Source organism: Danio rerio, chromosome 18 (genome assembly GCF_049306965.1).
Source record: "Danio rerio strain Tuebingen ecotype United States chromosome 18, GRCz12tu, whole genome shotgun sequence".
Classification (NCBI taxonomy): Eukaryota; Metazoa; Chordata; class Actinopteri; order Cypriniformes; family Danionidae; genus Danio; species Danio rerio.
The window spans coordinates 1,220,001-1,232,500 of record NC_133193.1 but is presented as its reverse complement, the minus strand read 5'-3'; the positions used below and the strand labels follow the sequence as shown (position 1 = coordinate 1,232,500).

The 12,500-nt window shown below is 34.1% G+C and overlaps 1 protein-coding gene across 4 annotated transcripts in view; it reads left to right on the top strand.

The window, feature by feature from the left end:
- The window catches only part of si:dkey-205h23.1, a 72,060-nt gene that overhangs the window by 52,729 nt on the left and 6,831 nt on the right, over window positions 1–12,500 (top strand). The gene's annotated exons all lie outside the window — the stretch shown is intronic.

The window sequence follows — 12,500 nt, the reverse complement described above, 5'->3', positions numbered from 1 at the left end:
TTCTGCCTGTTTTGCACTTCCTGTTTAATGTTTAATGTCCTGTCTGTGTTTTTTTCTCACTTTCACACTTACAGAGACTCAATCACTGCAGACGCTCAATCAGCAGGAGTTTATAGTAATCAGCAGTAGAGCGCTAATGTCATACCTTCAGTAGTGCATTTAGTTCAATGAAAGATTTAGTGTGTGTGTGTGTGAGTGTGTGTGTGTGTGTGTGTGTGTGTGTGTGTGTGTGTGTGTGTGTGTGTGTTTGGTTTTTATTTTATTATGAATTTATTTAAATTTTAATTTATTTTATGAATTATGAAACTCTCATTATTTGTTTTTTGAAACAAGTTTACTGTACTGTAAAAGTGATTATTTTATTTTATAAGCTGTTCAAGTTTATTATCATTTAAATTATTATTATTAATTATTTTTTACGTGTTATTATTTAATTTTATTTAATTTTATTTGAAAAGAAATGGGTTAGTAAAGGAAAGTGAATATTTTATTTTGTTTAATTTAATTTAATTATATTTTGTTTCATTCCATTCCGTTTTTTTAATTTATTTTTATTTTATTTTATTCTGCTTATTTTTTTATTTTATTGTTTGTTTGTTTTTTTTGTTCTACTTTATTTTATTTTTATTTGACTTTATTTTATTCTATTTTATTTTAAATAAACGGGTTAGTAAAGCAAAGTGAATATTTTATTTATTTTGTTAAATTTAATTAAATTTCATTTTGTTTCATTCCAATTTTTACATTTTTTTATTCTACTTTATTTTATTCTATTTTATTTTATTCTATTTTGTTTTATTTTATTTTATTGAATAAGCTGAAGTTTACTGTACTTTAAAACTGTTTTAATTCACGTATTTAAATTTAATTTCATTTAAATAATTTTCAAAAGAAATTGATTAGTAAAGGAAAGTGATTATTTTATTTTATTGCACTGTTTATTTTATTTAATAAGCTGAAGTTTACGGTACTTTAAGTTAAATGTAAATTAATTTTGATTTAAGTAAATGTTAAAGAAACAGAAAACTAAAGTAATTTATTTTATTTTATTTATATTGACTAAGCTGAAGTGTACTGCACTTTAAAACATTTTTTTTTACATTTTATAATTTAATTTAATTTAATTTTAAATAAATAAGCTGACGTTTACTATATACTTTACTTTTTTTACATTTTATAATTTAATTTAATTTAATTTTAAATAAATAAGCTGACGTTTACTATATACTTTACTTTTTTTACATTTTATAATTTAATTTAATTTTAGTTTATTTTACTTTAAAGAAATGGATCAGTAAAGGAAAGTGATTATTTTACTTTATTTAGTTTTTAATCAAAATTAAAAATTTACTATACTTTTAAAAGTATAAAAGTATACTATAATGAAATTTACTATACTTTTTAAAGTAATTTTCAATATGAAATAATCTAAAGCAAAGTCATTTCAGTTAATTTGTTTGATCTCAATATAATTTTTTAATTTAACAAGGAATAATCTGAAGGAAACTGAATATTAATTTAAAACTTAAACATAAAATTGTATTTTACTGTATTGAAAAAGTTATTTTATTTATTTTTGTCATCATCTTCTCTCCCTCATGTTGCCCTCAGGTAACCAAACAATTTTTAACAGAATATAAAGAAAGTGATGAGCCTGTTTTGTACAGATAAAAGGATTGTCACAGTTTGTCTTCTTTATAGTCTGTGTGGATCATAAACTCATAATCACATGACAGCCCTAAATCATATACACCATAATATTCAATATAAAGCAACACATGTTGAATAGTAAGAGCAAGAAATGTCATTATTGCTGTTTCTGAGGACAGATTTTGCAGCGGTGATGAATTTTTTTCCTGTAATAAACACACAAATGTCATCAAAACCATTAATTGAAACTAGTTAGACTGGATTATGGTCATACCAAACTGCAGTAGAAGTTAGCAGCACAGTTCATGCACATCTACATTTCTGTATTAGAAAACTCAGAAATTAAAGAGCGGATGATGTGTGTCAGGAATGATCAGACTTTATTGACCTGTGTGTGTGTGTGTGTGTGTGTGTGTGTGTGTGTGTGTGTGTGTGTGTGTGTGTGTGTGTGTGTGTGTGTGTGTGTGTGTGTGTGTGTGTGTGTGTGTGTGTGTGTGTGTGTGTGTGTGTGTGTGTGTGTGTGACTCTGGTTTCACGTCTCAGTTTTCGCGTGGTCGAGTGTTTTCAGTGTCCTGCTCTCCTCTGTTTAATGTGACCCGACCGCTGGATCTCGTTACACCTCCTCACACAAAAAATATATCAATATAAAAACATTTATTAAGAAAGGGCAGAAAACACTGGTTTATTATAATAACTGAATCATTAATAACTGAATTATATTTATTTTATATCTATATTTATTATATATTAATAAAATTTTAGTTTTATAATTAGTCTCTTTATTTTACATTCATTCATTCATTCAATCTCCTTGAGCTTAGTCCCTTTATTCATCAGAGGTCGCCACAGTGGAATGAACCGCCAACTATTCATATGTTTTACACAGCGGATGCCCTTCCAGCCGCAACCCAGTACTAGGAAACACCCATACACACTCATTCACACTCATACACAATTATACACTACTGCTAATGTAGTTGATCAATTCCCTTATAGCGCATGTGTTTGGACTGTGGGGGAACCCGGAGCACCTGGAGGAAACCCACGCCAACATGGGGAGAACATGCAAACTCCACACAAAAATTGAGACTCGAACCAGCGACCTTCTTACTGTGAGGCCACAGTGCTAACCACTGAGCCACCGTGTCGCCCCCAATCCCTTCCTATTTATTTAATGTTTATTATATTTATTTATTGAATGTGTGTGTGTGTGTGTGTGTGTGTGTGTGTGTGTGTGTGTATGTGTGTGTGTGTGTGTGTGTGTGTGTGTGTGTGTGTGTCTCTGCTCCTGAATAATTGATCCGTCTCCATCATGTCAGATGTAATGATCCTCCAGTTCAGGTTATTGATGAGTTCAGCAGCTGATCTCAGCACAGTCTTCACACGCTCATCATCTCTACAAACACAAGCACACACCTCTGGGGGGAATCAAGAACAGATCTCTGGATTTACTGCTTTGAGGAAACTATTAATCTTAGACACATTTAAAATATGCACACACTGGCCACTTTATTAGGTACACCATGCTCAATTGGTACTAATGGACCCAAAGTGTGCCAAGAAAATCTCCCCCACACCATTTCACCACCACCTTCAGCCTGAACCGCTGACACAAGGCAGGATGATCCATGCTTTCATGTTGTTGAGGCCAAATTGTGAGCCGAGCATCCGAATGTGTCAGCAGAAACGGAGACTCATCAGAGCAGCAACGTTTCTCCAATCTTCTATTGTCCAGTTTTGGTGAGTCTGTGTGAATTGTAGCCTCAGTTTCCTGTTCTTAGCTGACAGGAGCGGCACCCGGTGTGCTCTTCTGCTGCTGTAGCCCATCCGCCTCAAGGTTAGCCGTGTTGTGTGTTCAGAGATGCTCTTCTGCAGAGCTCGGTTGTAACGAGTGCTTATTTGAGTTACTGTTGCCTTTCTATCAGCTGGAACCAGTCTGGCCATTCTCCTCTGACCTCTGGCATCATCAACACGGCATTTGCACCCACAGAACTGCCACTCACGGGATATTTCCTCTTTGTCGGAGCATTCTCTGTAAACCCTAGAGATGGTTGTGCGTGAAATTTCCCAGTAGATCAGCAGCTTCTGAAATACTCAGAGCAGCCCGTCTGGCAGCAACAACCATGCCAAGTTCAAAGTCTCTTAAATCCCCTTTCTTCCCCATTCTGATCCTCGCTCTGAACTGCAGCAGATCCTCTTGACCATGTCTAAATGTGATTGGCTGATTAGAAATTTGCGTTAACCAGCAGTTGGACAGGTGTACCTAATAAAGTGGCCGACGGATGTAAATATATTCCAAAAAAATATATATTTTATTCCAAATTTCAAATAAAGATATTGTCATTTAGAGTTAGTATACTAAAAACCTTGACTTTAATTTATATATATAAAACATAAATATTTATTTAAATAAACAGCTTTTTTATTTTAGCCCCTTTTTATTTGTACTGATAGTATGTAAACACTGGTAGTCTGTGCGCGCGCGCGTCAGTGTGTGTGTGTGTGTGTGCTGGTCTTTTTCTTTATGTGCGTCGCAGCTCTTCACCCTCCTGACCTCTGACCCCTAAGCTCATTAATCAGCCACTCCTGATAGGTCGACCCACAGGGAGAATCAGGCCAGCAAAGCATGATGGGAGGGTGAGGCGACAGCCAATCAGAGCTCAGATTTGGCCAGCGGTGGCGCCACTGAACAGCAGCACTCAAACTGTTTATTTAGTGAACTAACCAGCAGCAGCACTGACAACACACACACAGAGCAGCTACATATATACACACATACAGCTGAAGATGATTATTCACCCTCCAGTAATATTTTAATTCTCTTTTAAATATTCCCTAAGTGATGTTGAACAGATTTAGGAATTTTTCACAGTATTTCCTCTAATGTTTGTTCTTCTGGAGAAAGTCTTATTTGTTATATTTCGGCTTGAATAAAATCAGCTTTTAATTGTTTTAAAGCCATTTTAAGGTCAATATTATTCACATTTTTATATCTATATTCTGATCACACACACCAAACTTTACACTTTTATATTTATATTCTGATCACACACACCAAACTTTACATTTTATATCTATATTCTGTTCAAACACACCAAACTTTACATTTTATATCAATATTCTGATCACACACACCAAACTTTACACTTTTATATCTATATTCTGATTAAACACACACACACCAAACTTTACATTTTATATCTATATTCTGTTCACACACACCAAACTTTACACTTTTATATCTATATTCTAATCACACACACCAAACTTTACACTTTTATATCTATATTCTGATCACAAACATCAAACTTTACACTTTTATATCAATATTCTGATTAAACACACACACACACACCAAACTTTACACTTTTATATCTATATTCTGATTAAACACACACACACACACACACATCAAACTTTACACTTTTATTCTTTCTATATTCTGATCACACACACCAAACTTCACACTTTTATATCTATATTCTGATTAAACACACACACACACACACACCAAACTTTACACTTTTATTCTTTCTATATTCTGATCACACACACCAAACTTCACACTTTTATATCTATATTCTGATTAAACACACACACACACACACACCAAACTTTACACTTTTATTCTTTCTATATTCTGATCACACACCAAACTTCACACTTTTATATCTATATTCTGATTAAACACACACACACACACCAAACTTTACACTTTTATTCTTTCTATATTCTGATCACACACACCAAACTTCACACTTTTATATCTATATTCTGATTAAACACACACACACACACACACCAAACTTTACACTTTTATTCTTTTTATATTCTGATCACACACACCAAACTTCACACTTTTATATCTATATTCTGATTAAACACACACACACATACCAAACTTTACACTTTTATTCTTTCTATATTCTGATCATACACACCAAACTTCACACTTTTATATCTATATTCTGTTCAAACACACCAAACTTCACACTTTTATATCTATATTCTGATTAAACACACACACATCAAACTTTACACTTTTATTCTTTCTATATTCTGATCACACACACCAAACTTCACACTTTTATATCTATATTCTGATTAAACACACACACATCAAACTTTACACTTTTATTCTTTCTATATTCTGATCACACACACCAAACTTCACACTTTTATATCTATATTCTGATTAAACACACACACACACACACACCAAACTTTACACTTTTATTCTTTCTATATTCTGATCACACACACCAAACTTTACACTTTTATATCAATATTTTGATTACACACACCAAACTTTAGACTTTTAATTGTTTTAAAGCCATTTTAAGGTCAATATTATTCGCCCCTTCAGCAATATTAGTGTTGGATTGTCTCCAGAACAAACCACTGTTATACAATGAATTGCCTAATTACCCTAACTTTACCCTAATTACCCTAGTGAAGCCTTTACATGTCACTTTAAGCTGTATAGAAGTGTCTTGAAGAATATCTAGTCTAATATTATGTGCTGTCATCATGACAAAGATAAAATAAATCAGTTATTAGAGATGAGTTATTAACATTATTATGTGTAGAAATGTGTTAATGTGTTAAAAACAACTTGTATTTGCATTTAGTATGACATTTTGGGATGACGATTAATGGCACCACTAAAGAGTGCATAGAGTATAGTGTGTCATTGGGGGCGCAAGTTCAGTGTTGCCAGATTTAGCTGTCTTTTTCCAGCCTAAAAGCTATCCAAAACGTGCACAAAAAAGGCACAAAATATTAGATTCATATTTAATTTAATTTGTATTCATTTAAATTGAAATTAACCTAGTTACTTTCATTCGTTCATTTTCTTTTCGGCTTGTCCCTTTGATAATCTGGGGTCGCCACAGCAGAATGAACCGCTAACTTTATTCATTTTCTTTCATCTTTTTCTCTGTTTGTAGTGCATTATTTATACGAATAATAGCTATTATTTAGTAGTTTGGTGGTTTATTTGCACTAAATTCTATACTGCTCTCTATATGAAACTAAACTATACACAGTTGAGTATGTGTGTGTATAGTGTACAAGTGTAGTGTATAGTGTGTCATTTAGGACTCAACTTGTATATTCTCTCCCCTCCCCCAACCCTACCCTTAAACCCAACCCAAGTGTATTAGTGTATAGTGTGTCATAAGAACTATTTATTGGTTCCCATGAGGTCAAAATATACTGGTATTGCTATTCTTGTGGGGACATTTGGTCCTCACAATGCAAGCAATACAAAGTACACACACTCACTATGGTTGTAGTGTATTATTGTCGTAGCTGCGGTCAGTATGAATCATTCAGTGCTGTTTCTATTGTCTCTGTCTCTGTGTCCATATAAAAGCTGGGCTTCCTGCTGACCGGCGCTTTAATTCATCCATCAATAACCTCTCTGTCACCTTTGACCCCTGCATGTGCTTCTGCTAATGGTTTGATGGTCAGAGGCATTAAAGAACGGCCCTGATCTTTCTAGAGACGATTATATGATCAGAGCAGCTCTGAAACTGACCTGTGTGTGACCGTCACTCACTCACACACACTCGCAGTCTTTTTGTTTCCATGCGTGCGTGTTGAGGCGCGTCACACAACCTTTAAACTTTCCTTTGCACATTCTTACGTTTCTGCTTCAGGTTTTTGCTCAGCGGATCATAAAGCCGTCATGTGATTTTGACTTTCTATAGAAATGTTGATAAGAATCACACGAGCCTGAGATCAAAGTCTGTGTGTTTCTGATGCTCATGCTGATCATTTCAGACTTTTATTTATTTTGTTCATTTAAAACTGTACAAAATTATCGTTTATATGCTTATATTAGTACTCCAAATGTGTGTATGTGTCTGTGAAGTCTACATTTATGAAAATGAATCTGTTTCTACAGTTCCATAGCACCTATAAACACCAAACTTTACACTTTATATCTGTAATCTGATCTCACACACACCAAACTTTACACTTTTATATCTATATTCTGATCACACACACCAAACTTTACACTTTTATATCTATAATCTGATCACACACACTAAACTTTACACGTTTATATCTATAATCTGATCACACACACCAAACTTTACACTTTTAAATCTATATTCTGATCACACACCAAACTTTACACTTTTATATTTATATTCTGATCACAAACATCAAACTTTACACGTTTATATCTATATTCTGATCACACACACCAAACTTTACACTTTTATATCTATATTCTGATTACAAACATCAAACTTTACACTTTTATATAAATAATTTGATCACACACAACAAACTTTACACTGTTATTCTGTCTATATTCTGATCACACACATCAAACTTTACACTTTTATATTTATATTCTGATCACACACACCAAACTTTACACTTTTATATCTATATTCTGATCACAAACATCAAACTTTACATTTTTATATCTATATTCTGATCACACACACCAAACTTTACAATTTTATATCTATATTCTGATCACAAACATCAAACTTTACATTTTTATATCTATATTCTGATCACACACACCAAACTTTACATTTTTGTATCTATATTCTGATCACACACACCAAAATTTACACTTTTATATCTATATTCTGATCACAAACATCAAACTTTACACTTTTATATCTATATTCTGATCACAAACATCAAACTTTAGACTTTTATATCTATATTCTGATCACACACACCAAACTTTACACTTTTATATCTATATTCTGATCACACACACCAAACCTTACACTTTTATATCTATATTCTGATCACACACACCAAACTTTACACTTTTATATCTATATTCTGATCACACACACCAAACTTTACACTTTTATATCTATATTCTGATCACACACACCAAACTTTACACTTTTATATCTATATTCTGATCACACACCAAACTTTACACTTTTATATCTATATTCTGATTAAACACACACACACACACACACACCAAACTTTACACTTTTATATCTATATTCTGATTAAACACACACACACACACACACCAAACTTTACAATTTTATATCTATATTCTGATCACAAACATCAAACTTTACATTTTTATATCTATATTCTGATCACACACACCAAACTTTACATTTTTGTATCTATATTCTGATCACACACACCAAAATTTACACTTTTATATCTATATTCTGATCACAAACATCAAACTTTACACTTTTATATCTATATTCTGATCACAAACATCAAACTTTAGACTTTTATATCTATATTCTGATCACACACACCAAACTTTACACTTTTATATCTATATTCTGATCACACACACCAAACTTTACACTTTTATATCTATATTCTGATCACACACACCAAACCTTACACTTTTATATCTATATTCTGATCACACACACACCAAACTTTACACTTTTATATCTATATTCTGATCACACACACCAAACTTTACACTTTTATATCTATATTCTGATCACACACACCAAACTTTACACTTTTATATCTATATTCTGATCACACACACCAAACTTTACACTTTTATATCTATATTCTGATTACAAACATCAAACTTTACACTTTTATATAAATAATTTGATCACACACACCAAACTTTACACTGTTATTCTGTCTATATTCTAATTACACACATCAAACTTTACACTTTTATATTTATATTCTGATCACAAACATCAAACTTTACACTTTTATATCTATATTCTGATCACACACCAAACTTTACAATTTTATATCTATATTCTGATCACACACCAAACTTTACACTTTTATATCTATATTCTGATCACACACCAAACTTTAGACTTTTATATCAATATTCTTATCACACACACCAAACTTTACACTTTTATATCTATATTCTGATTAAACACACACACACACACACACACACACACACACACACACACACACCAAACTTTACAATTTTATATCTATATTCTGATCACAAACATCAAACTTTACACTTTTATATCTATATTCTGATCACACACCAAACTTTACAATTTTATATCTATATTCTGATCACACACCAAACTTTACACTTTTATATCTATATTCTGATCACACACCAAACTTTAGACTTTTATATCAATATTCTTATCACACACACCAAACTTTACACTTTTATATCTATATTCTGATTAAACACACACACACACACACACACACACACACACACACACACACACACACACACACACACACCAAACTTTACAATTTTATATCTATATTCTGATCACAAACATCAAACTTTACACTTTTATATCTATATTCTGATCACACACCAAACTTTACACTTTTATATCTATATTCTGATCACACACCAAACTTTACACTTTTATATCTATATTCTGATCACACACCAAACTTTACACTTTTATATCTATATTCTGATCACACACACCAAACTTTACACTTTTATATCTATATTCTGATCACACACACCAAACTTTACACTTTTATATCTATATTCTGATCACACACACCAAACTTTACACTTTTATATCTATATTCTGATTACAAACATCAAACTTTACACTTTTATATAAATAATTTGATCACACACACCAAACTTTACACTGTTATTCTGTCTATATTCTAATCACACACATCAAACTTTACACTTTTATATTTATATTCTGATCACAAACATCAAACTTTACACTTTTATATCTATATTCTGATCACACACCAAACTTTACACTTTTATATCTATATTCTGATCACACACCAAACTTTACACTTTTATATCTATATTCTGATCACACACCAAACTTTACACTTTTATATCTATATTCTGATAAAACACACACACACACACACACACACACACACACACACACACACACACACACCAAACTTTACAATTTTATATCTATATTCTGATCACACACCAAACTTTACACTTTTATATCTATATTCTGATCACACACACCAAACTTTACACTTTTATATCTATATTCTGATCACACACCAAACTTTAGACTTTTATATCAATATTCTGATCACACACACCAAACTTTACACTTTTATATCTATATTCTGATTAAACACACACACACACACACACCAAACTTTACACTTTTATTCTTTCTATATTCTGATCACACACACCAAACTTTACACTTTTATATCAATATTTTGATTACACACACCAAACTTTAGACTTTTATATCAATATTCTGATCACACACACCAAACTTTACACTTTTATTTGTATTGTATTTTCTTATACAAAATGCAGTATCAAAAGGCTCATCTCAAATGTCTTTTGTAAGCGGGTCACATTAGGCTGATATTCGTCTGATTTCCCTATAGATTAATAAGTGTGTGTTCTCCAGAAGTGTGTGTTGTAGGGAAAGCCGCTGTTTGCTCTTCATATGTACATTTTAAGCGCCCCTGACCTGCAGATAAGCTGTCGACAGGATGAATGAATGGCTATCAAACGTCCCGCTCTGTTTTCCAGGTCAGGTGTGTTTGCGTACAGCAGATGAGATGGGTTTTTCTGTGTAGCCCACCTGTGTCTTTTGAAGTGCTCCTGGTGGGCGTTCTGTAATGTAGCCGCTGTAAACTCTACACACACATGCTCACACACACACACACAAATCTGGTTTTCTGGTGACTGCTGATTCTGTCAATGCTTTAAGATTTGTTGGTTTGCAAAAGCAGAATTTTCTCACTTGTTGATGTGTTTTTGTTTGTTTTGGTAGACTCCCCTCCTATTCACAATCAGCCCCTCCTCTTCATCAGTAGCTACTCCTCTTCATCAGTAGCTCCTCCCCTTCATCAGAAGCCCCTCCCCTTCATCAGAAGCCCCTCCCCTTCATCATCAGCTCCTCATCTTCATCAGTAGCTCCATGCCTTCATCAGTAGCCCCTCCTATTCACCAGAAGCACCTCCCCTCCGTTTGCAGCTCCTCCCATTCATCAGCAGCTTCTCCCCTTCATCAGTAGTCCCTCCAATTCATCAGTAGCTCCTTTCCTTCATCAGAAGCCCCTCCCTTTCACAGTCAGCCCCTCCTCTTCATTAGTAGCACTACCCCTTAGTCCCCCCTTAGTCCCTCCCAGTCTTCAGTAGCTCCTTGCTTTCATCAGTAGCTCCTCCTGTTCACCAGAAGCTCCACCTCTTTATCAGTAGCTCCTCCCATTTATCAGTAGTCCCTCCCAGTCTTCAGTAGCTCCTCGCCGTCATCGGTAGCTCCTCCTGTTCACCAGAAGCTCCAACTCATTATCAGTAGCTCCTCCCATTTATCAGCAGCTCCTCCCCTTCATCAGTAGTCTCTCCCAATTATCATCAGCTCCTTCCCTTTATCACATCAGTAGTCCCTCCCATTAATCAGTAGCTCCTCCCCTTCACCAGTAGCTCCTCCTATTCACTAAAAGCTCCTTCCATTCACCAGTAGCTCCTCCCCTTCACCAGAATCTCCTCCCCTTCATCATTAGTCTCTCCTCCATCAGCAGCTGCTCCCTTTCACCAGTAGCTCCTCCTATTCACCAGAATCTCCTCCCCTTCATCAGAAGCTCCTCCCATTCACTATAATCTCCTCGCCTTCATTATTAGCCCCTGCTCCATCAGCAGCTGCTCCCTTTCACCAGTAGCTCCTCCCATTCACCAGAATCTCCTCCCCTTCATCAGAAGCTCCTCCCATTCACTATAATCTCCTCGCCTTCATTATTAGCCCCTGCTCCATCAGCAGCTGCTCCCTTTCACCAGTAGCTCCTCCCATTCACCAGAATCTCCTCCCCTTCATCAGTAGCTCCTCCCATTCATCAGAATCTCCTCCCCTTCATCATTAGCCCCTGCTCCATCAGCAGCTGCTCCCCTTCACCAGTAGC